At 37.9% G+C, this 15,016-nt stretch overlaps 1 protein-coding gene across 3 annotated transcripts in view; it reads right to left on the minus strand.

Annotated features, from left to right (window-relative positions):
* Positions 1-15,004, minus strand: part of ATOSA (atos homolog A) — a 115,874-nt gene extending 100,870 nt beyond the window's left edge. For 2 of the 3 annotated variants that reach the window (XM_058294226.2, XM_058294225.2), the window contains exon 1: positions 14,872-15,004. The gene's annotated coding sequence lies outside the window, so the exon portion shown is untranslated. The remainder of the gene's footprint in view (positions 1-14,871) is intronic. The other variant, XR_011648436.1, reaches the window with a different exon arrangement.
* Between the last annotated feature and the right edge of the window lie 12 nt (positions 15,005-15,016).

Genomic DNA, 15,016 nt, shown 5'->3' on the forward strand with positions numbered 1-15,016 from the left:
TGAAGGGATAAACAAACTGTGGTGTATTCACATGATGGAATATTATGCAGCTGTAAGAAGAAATGAGGTCTTAAGTATATAACAACATAGATGAACCTGCAGGACATTATATTGAGTGACTTAATGTCACATAAGCAAGCTAGACACAAAAGGACAAACACTGCATGATTGCGCTACTATAAACTAAATAAATTGTGTAACATATGATTCCATTTATATAAAACGTAAATATAAATCGATTTATAAAGATGAAATTAGATTACTGGTTATGGAGGGCTGGGAAAAACATGCTAAGGGGTGTGGAGTTTCTTTTTGGAATAATGAAATGGTTCTGAAATTTTTTGTGGTGACGAATGCACAACATTGTAATTATACTATAAGCCATTGATTATACAATTTGGCTAGATCATATGCTATGTGAATACATCTCCATAAAACTGCTTAATAAAATTTGTTTTTTTGCTTATTGTTATTATTGAAATAATGAAAATGCTCTAATAACAACTGAATTGATGAATGAACAATTATGTGATTATATCAAATACCACTGATTGTATAATTTGGATGAATTGAATGCTTTATTAATATGTATCGATAAAATTTGTTTAAAAAAAGAAGGCTTTGGCACTCAACAACATTAGCTGTTACGGAGAAGAAGTCAAATAAGGTAAGAACTGAGAAACGTATTTTTGATTTGGTAATTATGTCACCATAAGAGAGGGAACAATTTTGAAACTCTTACACAATTGACAGTGGTATCCTGGGTTCATCTGAACTCACTGTGTATTCAGAAAATAACCCACAGTTGGGAAATCCACAGTGCCATTGCTTTAAATCACACCAGGCCAGTGTCACATAATTCAGAGAATAATTAGTAGATTTACCCTGAGATCATATCTGGGAACTAAACAACAATTGTACTATTGTACAGAAGGACTATTTTCCATGATTTCATAAAGTATACCAGCAAAATCCCACATACAGAGCTTTCGCAGAAATTGTTTTTCTCAGAGTGATGTGCTTCAGAAAGATTTTCTGATTTATAAGAACATCACAACTGAAAAACTAAACATCTACATATTGAATTTCTTTGGACTGTGCCATACACATGACATTTTTCTCTCAATAAATCACAGTGTGCTGTCTCTTCATCTTGAAACACCAAGATGATTCTAAGAAATATGACTAGATGGATTTGTCTTGCAAGTGAAATCCACAGACTCCAGATGTTTTGAAAGATGTGGCAACTTGAATACGAAATACAATCAGGACGACTGGGCTACTGGATACTGATACAAGATAGACCCTGGTTATTCCCTTTAACAGTAAGCTAGTGCTAGGCCACGCAAGTTGTCTCAGAGTGGCTGCCTCATCTGTGGTCCCATCATGCTGTGTGGTCCTACTTCCCTAGCCACAACTGACTGAACCAGGAATCAACACCTGACCTGAGGCAGCTCTCTAAAGACTGGATAGTGGCCTACAAAGTAGCCCAGTGTTCAAAAACTGAGCCTAGGAGTACATTATAATGGTTAGTGGCCGGCAAATCACACTTTTTATAATGTTGGGGGTGGGAGGGCAGTGATGTGTTTCAGACACAGAATTAGTAGCCGCTGGAGAAGCAGACACAGAGGACTCCCTAATGGTGGACAACAGAGAAAGGAACAGACATCCAATTCTGAAAGAACACTTTTGAGGCAAGAGCTGCTGTGAGACTACTGGATGGGCTGCTAGTCCTGAAAGTAGGAATGATGGCCCATTTTTCGGTGAGTGCTGGCTATACACCTGTTAAGAATTTTGGCAACATGAGTCCTTCGATAAAAAATCTCTGTCATAAAGGGACTGAGTAAAACATGAAAACATGAGAGAGTCTAGCACAATTTTACATCGCTTTCAAATCATGAGTGGGAGAAGTTAAGATATAGTACTGAATTAGATTCCCTACACGTATCAATTAATTGTTCAATCAACAATATGTATGGATTTCCTACTATGTGTCAGACATGGACCAGAATTAGGAATTCAATAGTGAATGTGGGGAAGTGGCTATGGCTCAAGCAATTGAGCTCCCGTTTACCATACTGAGGACCTGGGTTTGAGCCCCAGGACCTCCAGGTAAGAAAAAGAAAAAAGGCATCCCAGACCTGCACATTGAGGAGCAAGCCCCCGCACAGCGGAGAGTCATACCAAAAAGACGAGGACGCAACCAGACAGAAAAAAATAGTGAATGTGATTGGCATGGGGTTCCTGACAGTTTGATGCTTTTTTCTAGTCCTTAATACTTTGCTTATTTAGGTCTTAATATGTACTAATTGGGGCTTAGTATGTATTATTTAGACAGCTAAATTTAATATGTCAAAAGCTTGTGATCCACATTTGTTTTTGTTTTAAATATTCATGGTTTTCCAAAAAACTTACATTAATAAGGATATAGCATTAAAACCATCTGGTAGCATTTTAATCTAAAGATACCTACATTTATTTCAAAATAAAGCTTATTTCAGAGCTTCCTACAATTTAACTCATCTGAAACAAAACTAAACAGCAAAAGGCAGGAATGGCAAATCTACTAACTAGAACATCGTCCCTGAATAGAACCAGAAGCAACAGTAAGGTGAGACTTGCAGAAACCACCAGTAAGCCAAGAAAGAGAATAAAGGGTTGACATTTATGTGCCAGCCTTTGACAACAGTGGCAACGAGCCACCTGTAAATGAAAGTGAGTTCTGGAAGTAAAAGGCTGAACATTTTTCCTTACCCTAACTAAAAAATAACCTGAAAACTAATGGCATGGATTGGCCAAGATAATAAGGCTGAAAATAAAGATACAGGAGAATCATTAAATTAGTTTGAAGAAAAATGGAGAAGATAGAATCTAATGCTTAGGTAAAATTGAAGTGTCAAGAAATTGACATTGATGCATTCTATGATGACCCTGCTGATAACTCAATAACTGAGCAAAAAGTTGTATTGCTATATTTCTTAAACTGACTGAAATTAAGAGTGAATATTGGGGGAAGGGATGTGGCTCAAGTGATTGGGCTTCTGCCTACCACATAAGAGGTCCCAGGTTTGGTTCCGATGCCTCCTGGAGAAGGCGAGCTGAAGTGGCAGCCAGGCACAGCAAGCTGACGCAACAAGATGATGCAAGAAAAGAGACACAAAGAGGAAAGACAATAAGACATACAACAAACCAGGGAGTTGAGGTGGCTCAGGTGATTGAGCACCTCTCTTCCACATGGGAGGTCCCAGGTTCGGTTCCTGGTGCCTTTTAAAGAAAAGACAAGCAGACACAGAGAACACACAGCAAATACACACAGAGAGCAGACAACGACCACAAACAACGAGGTGGGGAGATAAATAAATAAAAAAATAAATCTTAAAAAAAAAAAAAGAGTGAATGTCAGAAGCAGATGTGGCTCAAGCAGTTGAGTGCCTGCATACTACATGGGAAGTCCCAGTTTTGGTTCTGGTGCCTCCTAAAAAACAAACAATAAAACCAACTCAGAGAAGCCCATGTGGCTTAGTGGTTGAGTGCCGGCTACCCACATACAAGGTCCCAGGTTCAATCCCCAGCCCCAGGTACCTCAAAACAAAACAATTCATAAAAAAGAGTGGATGTCTTTCCCAGTAGAATTAAGATGGCCCAGTAGGAGTGGAGAATTGGGGGACCACTGTAAAGCTCTTTAGATTTCTCAGACTCTCTAGCTATTATTTTATGTAGAGTATCAAGAGAATAAAAATGTTCTTGGTTATATTCTACTCTTCAAATCTTTACAGGTCTTCCTTCCCAGATACCTCAATCCCTAAACACCTGAACTTCTAATTGCTTTATGAGACCAGTCTCATACAGGTTGCTATAATACTGCTGTTGACAATTATATCCTATTGTCTTCAACTCAGTAGGCTGCAGTTTAAATGTCTGCAGCTCTCTCAGAAGAGAAGACAAAAATATTAGAAATTAGAGCAAAGATACGTCTACAGCTACAGAGAATTTTAATTGTCAGAAAATGTGTATATTATTTTACCACTAAATTTGAAATAAAATGGATAATTTTAAGGAAAACATGAATCATAAATGGAATCATGAGTAGGTTGAGAACCTGAATAGACCAATCACCATTTTAGAAACTGAAATTAGTCAAAGATCGATCTACTCCTAAAAAAAGATACCAAGCCTTAAAAGAGTTTACAAGGAAGTCCTGCCAAACCATCAAACAGATAATTCCTTTGGCATAAAACTGTCCCAGAGCAAAGGAAAAGGATGAAAATCTTCCACCTCCATTCTGAGACCAACCAAAATGTAAAGTACTCGCCCTTCTAGAAACAAATCTCACCTATGAACATAGAAGCAAAAATTCCATAGAAGCACAAAATCCTTCAGTGTATTAAAGGACTATTACATCAGGAGCAAGAGAGTTTATCTTAGGAATGCAGGGCTGCTCCAATATTAGGAAATATGTTAGTGCAAATCACTCCATTATCGAATTAAAGGAAAAAAAACAGATGATCATCTTATGTTGAAAACCCATGACAAAATGTAATACCCGTTCTTATTAAAATGCTTTAGACAGCTGAGAGGAGAGGAAAACATCCTTATAGAGTATTTACCGTAACCTTCTAGCAAGTATCATACCTAATAGTGAAACAGTCAAAGCACGTAATCCTTTGAGTCAAGGACAAGAACTCCTATGACCACTATTCGCTATTATATTTGAGGTTTTAATCAATACACAAAGAAAAAATACATATATAAACAAATGGAAAGGTTGAGACAAAACTATTTCAAAGAGTATGGCTAAATTATTAGAAATTATTAGAACTAATAGAATTCAGTAAGGTGGTTGAATATATAAGCAACAATTTAAAAATTAATAGTTTTTCATACACCAAAAATTACCAGTTAGAAAACAGTAAGGGGAAAAGGATACTTTCGCAAGAGCAACAAAAACATACCAGTACTTAGAAATAAACCTAATGAAAAATGTTAAGGACTAACGTAGGAAAAAAAACATAAAAAATAGCAACAACAACAAAAAAAAACAATGACATAAAAAGATTTAAATAAATTTTCCAGGATAGGAAGACTACTGTTTTAAAGATAAGGTTGATCAACTATAAATTCAATGCAATCTTAATCAAAACTTCCAAAAGATTTTTAAATGGAATTTAACAAGCCAATTCCAAATGTTTACACTGAACACTAGAATTATACTTATTAGCACACTGAAATGCACACTGAGAGGCACTATGAAAACTAATACCAACTAATGAAACAGCCTGCCTCTTCAAGTCTTGCTTGACTATTAAGAGTTAGTGTGGTTTGACAACACTGTGAACATAATGAACACCACTGAATTGTATATTTGAAAGTGGTTAAAATGAGAAAGTTTATTTTGTATGTGTTACCAAAAACAAACAAACAAAAAGCCAGAATTCTACAACATAAAGATTGAACCCTAATGTAAACTATAGACTATAGTTAATACTACTGGTTCATAAATTGCAGAAAAAGGTATCACACTAATACAAAATGTTAATAGGGAAAAGTGGAGCAGGGGGTTGTGTATTATGGAAACGCTGTACTTTTTGCATGAATTTTCTTAAACCTACAACTATGACTGCTCTAATTAAAAAAAAAAAGTTATGGCTTAGAACACCATCATCCCTCTTAATCCCTCTTACTCATAGAGACATCAGTGGGATCTTTAGTCATTCCTTTCTCCCACTTCCCTGTTTCCCCACCCCCTTACAACATAAACACCTGAATTCTATTTCTAAAACATCCTTTATATTAGCCATTGCTCTCTCCCCACCTCCACTGCCAGTCTCTGTTCAGGCCTTCATCCTTACCTAGACCATTGAAATCGCAGCCTACCTGGAGGCCCTGTCTAGCCTATCCCTTCTTCTAAAGGATAAACCCATCAGCAGACTTATCCTTCTAATCACCAAGGATCTTAACCTCTATCAAATTATGCAACAAAACCTATATGCTTAAAACAATATGGTGGGAAGAAGATGTGGCTGAAGCCCTTGGGCGCCTGCCGACCACATGGGAAGTCCAGGGTTCAGTTTCCAGTGCATTCTAAAGAAGACCAGAAAGAGAGCAAGCTGACAAGAGGGGTTGACGCAACAAGGGGACGACGGCGCAACAAGGTGATACAATGAGAGACACAACAAGCAGAGAGTGGAGAGTCTCAAGTGACTGGGCAACTCCTTCCCACATGGGTGGTCCCAGGTTTGGTTCCTGGTGCCTCCTTAAAAAAAATGAAGATGAACAGACAGCAAGTACAAAAACAACAAGGGGGAAGGGAAAGAAAGAAAGAAAATAAATCTTTTTTAAAAAAAGAAAACAAAATAACATGGTGCTGGCACATGAATGCAACAGATCAGTGGAAGAGAACAGAAAATCCAGACTAGTCCCAAACACATAGGGAAATATAGTATATAATAAAGGTGGTATTTCAAATTGTGGGCAAAAAGGAAATTTTAGTATCTCAATGCAACTGGATAGCCTTTTTTAAAATGCTAAATTAGATCCTTTCTTTAAACCAAACACAAAAATAAACTTTAAATAAACCAGGAATCTAAAATATGAAACCATACAAATGCTAGAGAAAAACATGGGTGAATTTCTCTATAACATGGGTATGGGAAAGAATTTCTAGCTATGATTCAAAATCCAGGCCAATTAAGGAAATAACTTTGGCTATATAAAATTTCAATTTTGCAAAGCAAAAACATCTTAACCAAAATTAATAGCAAATGACAAATTGGGAGAGAATATTTGTAACATATAAGATAACAGGCTAATGTTCCTAAATATAAAGAACTTTAAAAATAGAGGAAAAAAGAGACCAAAATTCCTATAGAAAAATAGGCAAAAGATATGACTGGACAATCACAAAAGGAAAAAAAAAGGCATTTAAAAGGACATATATACAAATGCTCATAGCAGTTTTATTTGTAACAGTCCCAGACTGGAAACAACCCAAATGTTCAATACCAGGTGAACAGATAAATAAAATGTGGTATATTCACACAATGGAACACTACTCAGGAATTAAACATTTCGAATCTCAAAGTCATTACACTGAGAATGACAAAAAAAAAAGTATAACAACAACAAAAAAGGATAACTTGTATGATTCCATTCATAGAAAAATCTAGAAAATGCAAACTAAATTATTGTGACACAAAGCAAATCAGTGTTCCAGTGTTTTCTAGGGACAGGGGTGGGTGGTGGGGATTTGAGGGAGGGTGGGATTGATCCAAAAAGAGACACAAGGGAAGTCTTGGGTGATGGAAATGTTTGCTATAGGAGGGTGGTGATGGTTTGTATACTGACCAAATTTTATACCTTAAATATGTGCAGTTTATAGGATGTCAATTATACTTCTCAAAATTTTAAAATGGCCCTTAAAAGATGTTCAACTTGGGAAGTGGACTTGGCCCAGTGGTTAGGGCGTCCGTCTACACATGGGAGGTCCACGGTTCAAACCCCGGGCCTCCTTGACCCGTGTGGAGCTGGCCCATGCACAGTGCTGATAAAAGCAAGGAGTGCCCTACCACACAGGGGTGCCCCCTCGTAGCGGAGCCCCATGCACAAGGAGTGTGCCCCGTAAGGAGAGTTGCCCAGGGTGAAAGAAAGTTCAGCCTAACCAGGAATGGCGCTGCACACACGGAGAGCTGACACAACAAGATGACGCAACAAAAAGAAACACAGATTCCTGTGCCGCTGACAACAACAGAAGCCGACACAAAAAAACAAAAACAAAAAAAGAACATGCAGCAAAATGGACACAGAGAACAGACAACTGGGGCAGGGGTAGGGAAAGGGGAGAGAAATAAAAATAAAAAAAATTTTTTTTTAAATGTTCAACTTCATTCATAATATGAGAAGTGCAAATTAAAACTACACCAAGATACCATTTCTCATCCACCATATCAGCAAAATGATGGTATATTGTATGCACAGCTGTGGAGAAACATATTCTCATATATTGCTGGGGGAAATACAAAATGGTAAAGCCTTTATCAAGGCAATTAGCAATATTTAATAAAACTATTTATGTGTTTAACCTTCAACCAGCAAATCCACCATTAGGAATCTACATGAAGATGCATCTCCCAAGAATATGAAAATACATATGTACAAGATTATTGTAGCATAGACTGGTTGAATAAACTATGGCATTTATACACAATGGAGTACTATGCTGTTATTATAAAAAAGAACAAGGACTGTCTCGTGAACTGATTTGGTGTGAAAATATATAAAACACAGAAGAATAGCTACAGTATGCTACTTTTTTAACAGGAAAGAAAAGGAAATAAAACATACATAACCTTTACTTTCACAAAAAAAAAATAGGAAGGATATACCAGAAATAGGGAAACCAGCTATTTCCCAGGGGTAAGAAGGGAATGGTTAGAAGGGATAGGTCAAGGAACGACATTTCTCCGATATACATTTTTGACCTGTCTCCACTTTTAGAAAATGCTAATGTTCTATATATTTAAAAATATAAGGAAGGAGAAAACCACGATTAAATGCAAACAGAAACGAATGAAGCAATAACTCAATGCTATTTCAAATAGCAATAAAACCACAGTAAAGGGAGAGAGACAACTAATTCATTTAACCTGTTAAACACATTACTTTGACTATACCCTCAGTCTACGTGGAAAAGAACTAAAAACAAATCTCATACTCTAGTCAGTAGATTTGCTTTTTATAGTGGCAGGGATATAGTAAATCTGGAATTATTTTCTGCCACTGTAAGACTGAGCTAATGAGTAAATGCATGAAGTTGCTGAGAGCCAGAGTTTTCACTGTGAAATAAGAGACACAATATGAAACGGGGGAGGCAAGGAAGAGTTCTGTGGGGTTAGATTAGAATTGCAGTTATCAGTATGAATTTGTGATTTCCAAAGGGCAGAAAAACGATACCACAGTAGCAATAAGGATGCCTAGCACCATATCTTAGTTTCTAAATACTATTCCCATGACTGAAAGGGACCAGAGCTCCTTGAAGTATAGCTTATTCCAGATCTGAAGCAGGGAAGCTATAAGATAAGTCTAAGGCACATTCTAGTTTTTAAGTAGTGTGCTCTTTATAGTTCTTTGCTCTGTAAATTTTGTCTCATGCATTTTTCTGTCTGTATGTAATGTCTCATAATAAAAGATTTTATTATAAAATAGAAATGATAGGCCAGAATATATAAAGAACCCCTACAACTCAACAACAAAAAGACAAAACAACCTGATTTAAAAATGGGCAAAAGACATGAATACACATTTCTCCGAAGAAGATATACAAATAGCCAAAAAATACATGAAAAGATGTTCAACATCATTAGCCATTAGGGAAATGCAAATCAAAACCACAGTGAGATATCATTTCATACCCACTAGAATGGCTACTATTTAAAAAACAGAAAATAACAAGTGTTAGAGGGAAGCAGACGTGGCTCAAGCAACTAGGTTCCTGTCTACCATATAGGAGGTCCAGGGTTCGATTCCTGGAGCCTCCTGGTGAAGGCAAGCTGTCTCGCTCAGCGAGCTGGCCTTTGCGGAGTGCTGGCCCGTGCGGAGAGCTAGCCCACGTGGAGAGCTGGGCCGTACAGCAAGATGACGCAACAAAAAGAGACACAGAGGAGAGACAATAAGAGACGCAACAAGACTAGGAAAGTGAGGTGGCACAAGAGATTGAGTGCCTCTTTCCCACTCTGGAAGATCCCAGGATTGGTTCCTGATGCTGCCGAAAGAGAAGACAAGCAGACACGGAAGAACTCACAGTGAATGGACATAGAAAGTAGACAATAAGCACAAAACAACCAGGGGGGAGCAAATAAATCTTTTAAAAAAAAAAACGAGTGTTAGAGAGGATGTGGGAAAATAAAAATACTTGTTTATGGTTGGTGGGAATGTAAAATGGTGTAGCTGCTGTGGAAAACAGCTTGGCAGTTCCTTAGAAAGTATAGAATTACCATATGACCCCACAATTCCACTTCTAAGGATATACCAAAAGAACTAAAAACAGGAACTCGAACAGGTATCTGCACACTGATGTTCATAGAGGCATTATTCACAATTGCTAAACTATGGGAGCAACCCACGTATACATCAACAGATGAATGGATAAACAAAAAGTGGTATATATACAATATATTAATTTCAGCCATGAAAATGAAATTCTGAAACATGTGACAACATGAATGAACCTTGAAGACATGTTGAGTGAAATAAGCCAGACACAAAACAAATATTATATGATCTCACTGATATGGAATAATTAGAATAAACAAACTCACAGAGTCAGAAATTAGAATACAAGTTAACAGAAGCAGGGGTTAGGGGGAAGGGAGAGTTAATGTTTAATTGGTACAGTTTCTGTTTGGAGTGATAGGAAAGTTTTGGTAATGGGTGATGGTGATGTTAGCAAACACTGTGGATGTATTTAACACCACTGAGTTACATATTTGAATGTGGCTAAAAAGAGGGAATTTTAGGTTGTATACAAGTTACTAAAATAAACATTTTAAAAAAACAAAACAAAGGACTGTACTACTCAGTGAACCCTAATGTAAATTATGGACTATAGTTAATAGTACAATTATAATAATATTCTCTCATCAGTTCTAACAATGATGTCACACTAATGCAAAATGTTAATAATAAGGAAACTGTGTAGGGAGGGGTGACAGGTAATTTGAACTCTACTCTCTGCATAATTTTTCTGTAACCCTGCAACTTCTCAAAAAAAAAAGTCAAAAAGAAACAGGAACCAAATGGGGAAATTTGAACATCAAAATAAGTAAGGACAGTAATGATCATAACCCACTTAATGAAATTAGGAATTCTTCCCATAAAAATAATAAAAATAATTAAGTAATAAAAAGGAATGAAGTACTGAAACATTCTATGACATGGATGAAACTTGAAAACATGTTGAGTGAAAGAGACCAATGGGGAAAAAAAAATCACACATTGTATAAATTTACTTATATAAAATATTCAAATATTCAAGCCAATAGACAAAAAGTAGATTAGCGGTTTTTAAGTTGTGGGGGGGGGGCGGGTAGGAGAGTGGGGGAGGGTGGATGGGAGATGATTGCTACAGGGTATGAATTTTCCTTTTGGAGTGACGAAAAATGTTCTAAAATTGACTGTGGCGATGTTTGCACAACTCTGTACTAAAAAAAAAATTAAAACATTGAATTTCATGGTATGTGAATTATCTCGATGAAGCTGTAATGAGTAAATAGACAAATGGCAGAAAGAAGGATTCTTCCCAATAGCTGAATGCAATTTGATAAATGTAGTGGTGGTGGTAGATTTGGAAAATCACCATTTGCAACTTTCATGGTAAAGACTGGCTTGAACAAAATAGATGCTAAATCAAGGCGGGAAAGTTTGGTGAGGAGCAAGACATTTGCTTGATCTCCTTGTCTCTCCACAGACTGCAAGAGGACAATTAGAAATAATGCAGTGAAGAAATATGCAGTAACTGAGTGATTAGAATTATCATCACCAAATAGGGGCAGACAGACATCATGCATCTCCAGGTAAAATATTTTGAGGACAAAAAATTACCTACATACATTCAGGAACCTTCTGGGTGCTGAAAATATTCTATCCCTTGATGTACATGGTGGCTGCAGGATATATACATCTATCTTTAAAAAGTCATTGGCCACTTAAAATTAATGTACTTTATGCACTTCTCTGTATTATTTTTTATCTTGATTTTTAAAGTTTTTAAAACCTTACTATCCAACACATTTTAAGAATGGACTCAGGTACCACACCAATGCAAAATGTTAAAAATGGGGGTGGGTATATGGGAGATCTATTTTTTTCTGCATGATTTTTCTGTAAACCTACAACTCCTCTAATAAAAAATAAAATGACCTATGTAGTAATCCAGTCGGAGATGTGTAATCTGAATCTAATTACGCTGAACACCAGACAAACAATTGAAGAACATAAAATAATTGGCCCACGTTCTTCAAAAACGTCAATGGCATGAAAGCCAAACACTGAGGACCTAACTATTCCAGATTAAAGGAAACTAAAGAGATATGACAATCCTATTACTGAAGGGGGGAATGTTGCAAAGCATGTTATTCAGGCAACTGACAAAATTGCAATATGGACTGTAGATCATAAAAATATTGTATTTGAAGTGGTTATGTAAAAGAATATCCTTGTTCTTAGAAAAAGAAAAACACCAAAGGAGTGTGACATTTGCAACATACTCAAATGATTCAGGAGAAAAAAAGTAAAATAGTGAGGAAGGGGAGAGGGGAGGAGAATGATAAAGCAAATGTGGCAAAAGGTCAAGAAATTGGTGAATCTGGGTACAGGGTATGCAGAGTTCTCTACCCTTTGCCTCTCATATTTGAGCACCTGAAAGCAAATCTGTCGTCGGACAGAAAAATCCTAGACCCAAATCCACACACATCTATGTCACAGAAATCTTGTTACCAGAGGCTGAAATCCCAGGAGGTTTAAGGATGTTTTCCAGGACTCCAGGAAAGGAGACTGAAGTTACCCTAGGAAAATCACACCGAATATTAGAACAGTAGTAAAGAGGACAAAATGAAAAGTGAAGAAAACGAAGGGAAGGAGGAGATTGAGCAAGGATCAGGTCAATCCTACTTTCAGCGGCTTGGGGGATTGTGGCTCTGTAACCAGAACAGCCTACCCTTTCAAGAACCTTCTTCTCCCACAACAGGAAAGGAAGGTAAGAGAAAGAAAAAGGGGGAAAGACTTTCCTTCAGGTTCTAAAAGTCAAACAAGGGAAGCGGATTTGGCCCAAAGGATAGGGCGTCTGCCTACCACATGGGAGGTCCGAGGTTCAAACCCAGAGCCTCCTGGCTCACACGCAGTGCTGATGTGCGTGCGCACGAGGAGTGCTGTGCCACGCAGGGGAGTGCTGTGCCACGCAGGGGAGTGCTGTGCCACGCAGGCAGGGGAGCCCCACGGGCAAGGAGTGAGCACCTCAAGGAGAGCCGCCCAGTGCGAAAAAAGTGCAGTCTGCCCAGGAATGGTGCCGCACACACTGAGAGCTGACAGCTGACGCAGCAAGATGACGCAACAAAAAGAGACACAGATTCTGGGTGCCGCTGATAAGAATACAAGCAGACATGGAAGAACACACAGTGAATGGACCCAGAGAGCAGATGACTGGGGGGGGGGGGGGGGAGGAGAAATAAATAAAAAGTAAATCTTAAAAAAAACAGAACAACAAAAAAAGTATATTTTTGGATCTAGCCTCAAGAGTGAAGATGGCTTCTGGATTCCCACTCCCCACCCAAAATAAACTCTTCACTGATCTTGATCCTTTGACAGAGAGCAAGGCCTTTGAGATAAAGTCTTCAAATGCAAATAAATGGCTGGAGTAACACAAACATGGAAATACATTCACACTAAAGTGTAATCGGCTAACTGATAATTCAATCAATAACAGTAAAGGACTATAAAAAGACTAAGAGATTTTCTTGTCTTGCAAAGGAGAGGAACTGAGAAAGGAAAAAAAAAAAAAAAGAAATCCCTGGATGTAAAGAGAGAAGGAAGAGAAAAAGAGAGGTTTTTGCTACCTTCATAATTAGCTGTAAAGCTTATTCTAAGATTCCTATTGAACCAAAACACTTGCCAGGATCATTGCCATTGACTGTAGAATATACTTTCCTGTTTGCATGATTTATGAAGACGAATTTGCTTATCCAGCTGACTTCATAAATAAGTTCAAGGTTTTGATAATTAAATCAAAGTAGGGGTGATAAATTAAGGCACTTTTCTTTGCCACTGTTTCTCAAACCGTCAAATGAGAATAGTTATATTTGGTAACTCTACCTCACAAAATTGCTGGAAATGAAGAAATAACTTGTTAATCTGCTCTTGGAGAGAACATAATATAGCACCAATTTAAAACTGTGCACATTTTTTTCTGTTCCAGTAGGTCTGAACAAATTCTCCCTAGCCTCTTACTGTGTAACCCTTAGTGGCTCACCATAATAGACAACTGTTCGCATAAAGCTTTTTTTTTTTAACATATTATATGAATCATCACCTGTTCTCCCCAGGAAAATGAAGTTTTTTAGTTAACTGGATATCACAGACTCAATTGCCTCCAGGACCAAGGAAGTAACACAATTCAGCGAAGCAGTCTGATGCAAATGGGGAGAACTGAGGAGAGCAGTCCCTGATGAGACTTCACATTAAAAAAAAAAAAAAAAAAAGGTGAAAGCTGCAGACCAAATGAAACACATCCAGGTATAAGCAGGTCAGTTTTTGCACACTCTAGAGGATGTCCAAATTCCGTTTTGACTCTCAAATCCCGTGAATGATTTCAGCCTGTATATTCGGCATTTTTAAATTTCACATTTGTCATAGAAACTGGCCTGGAGCCCTTTTCCCTAGTATTCATTAACCTGTACGGCTCATGCTGGCCACATGTCATTGCAAAATCCTTGGCCCTCACAGAGTAGAGAAGTTACTACTGAATGAGAAGTTCACATAAAATGTTTTTCACATTTGCAGAACTTTGCCCCAAAGCTCTCATTCTGCCGTCTCTCTTATAGGACCAAGTTACCAGTCAGGAATTATTTTTCACATTGCCCATTTAACATAAAATGCACAGAAGTCCCTTTCATGCTTCCCAAGATTACATCCAACTTCCACTTCATCCCCCGTGACTACAGCTGTAACTCTTACCTCATCTTATTACAAAGCTCGCTGTCCTCTTCTCTTGCTTAGCCTCTTCTCCCTCCTCACCACCCCCCCCACCCCCCATATCTTCCGTGCCTGCAGGTCCCGTTCCCATCCTCCCTCCTTAACCCCACCACCCTTTCTCCGGACACATACCTACTAGATCGTGTCCTCACCGGCTCGTGGCCAGGAGCTTGCCCCACAGGAGGGAGAAATGAGAGTCTGAGAGTCTAGCAGCAGCAGCAGCAGCAGCCTAACTCTGCTCCTTACACTGTAAATAGAGCAAGGCAGAGGGCGGAGT

Source organism: Dasypus novemcinctus, chromosome 3, assembly GCF_030445035.2.
Source record: "Dasypus novemcinctus isolate mDasNov1 chromosome 3, mDasNov1.1.hap2, whole genome shotgun sequence".
Taxonomy (NCBI): Eukaryota; Metazoa; Chordata; class Mammalia; order Cingulata; family Dasypodidae; genus Dasypus; species Dasypus novemcinctus.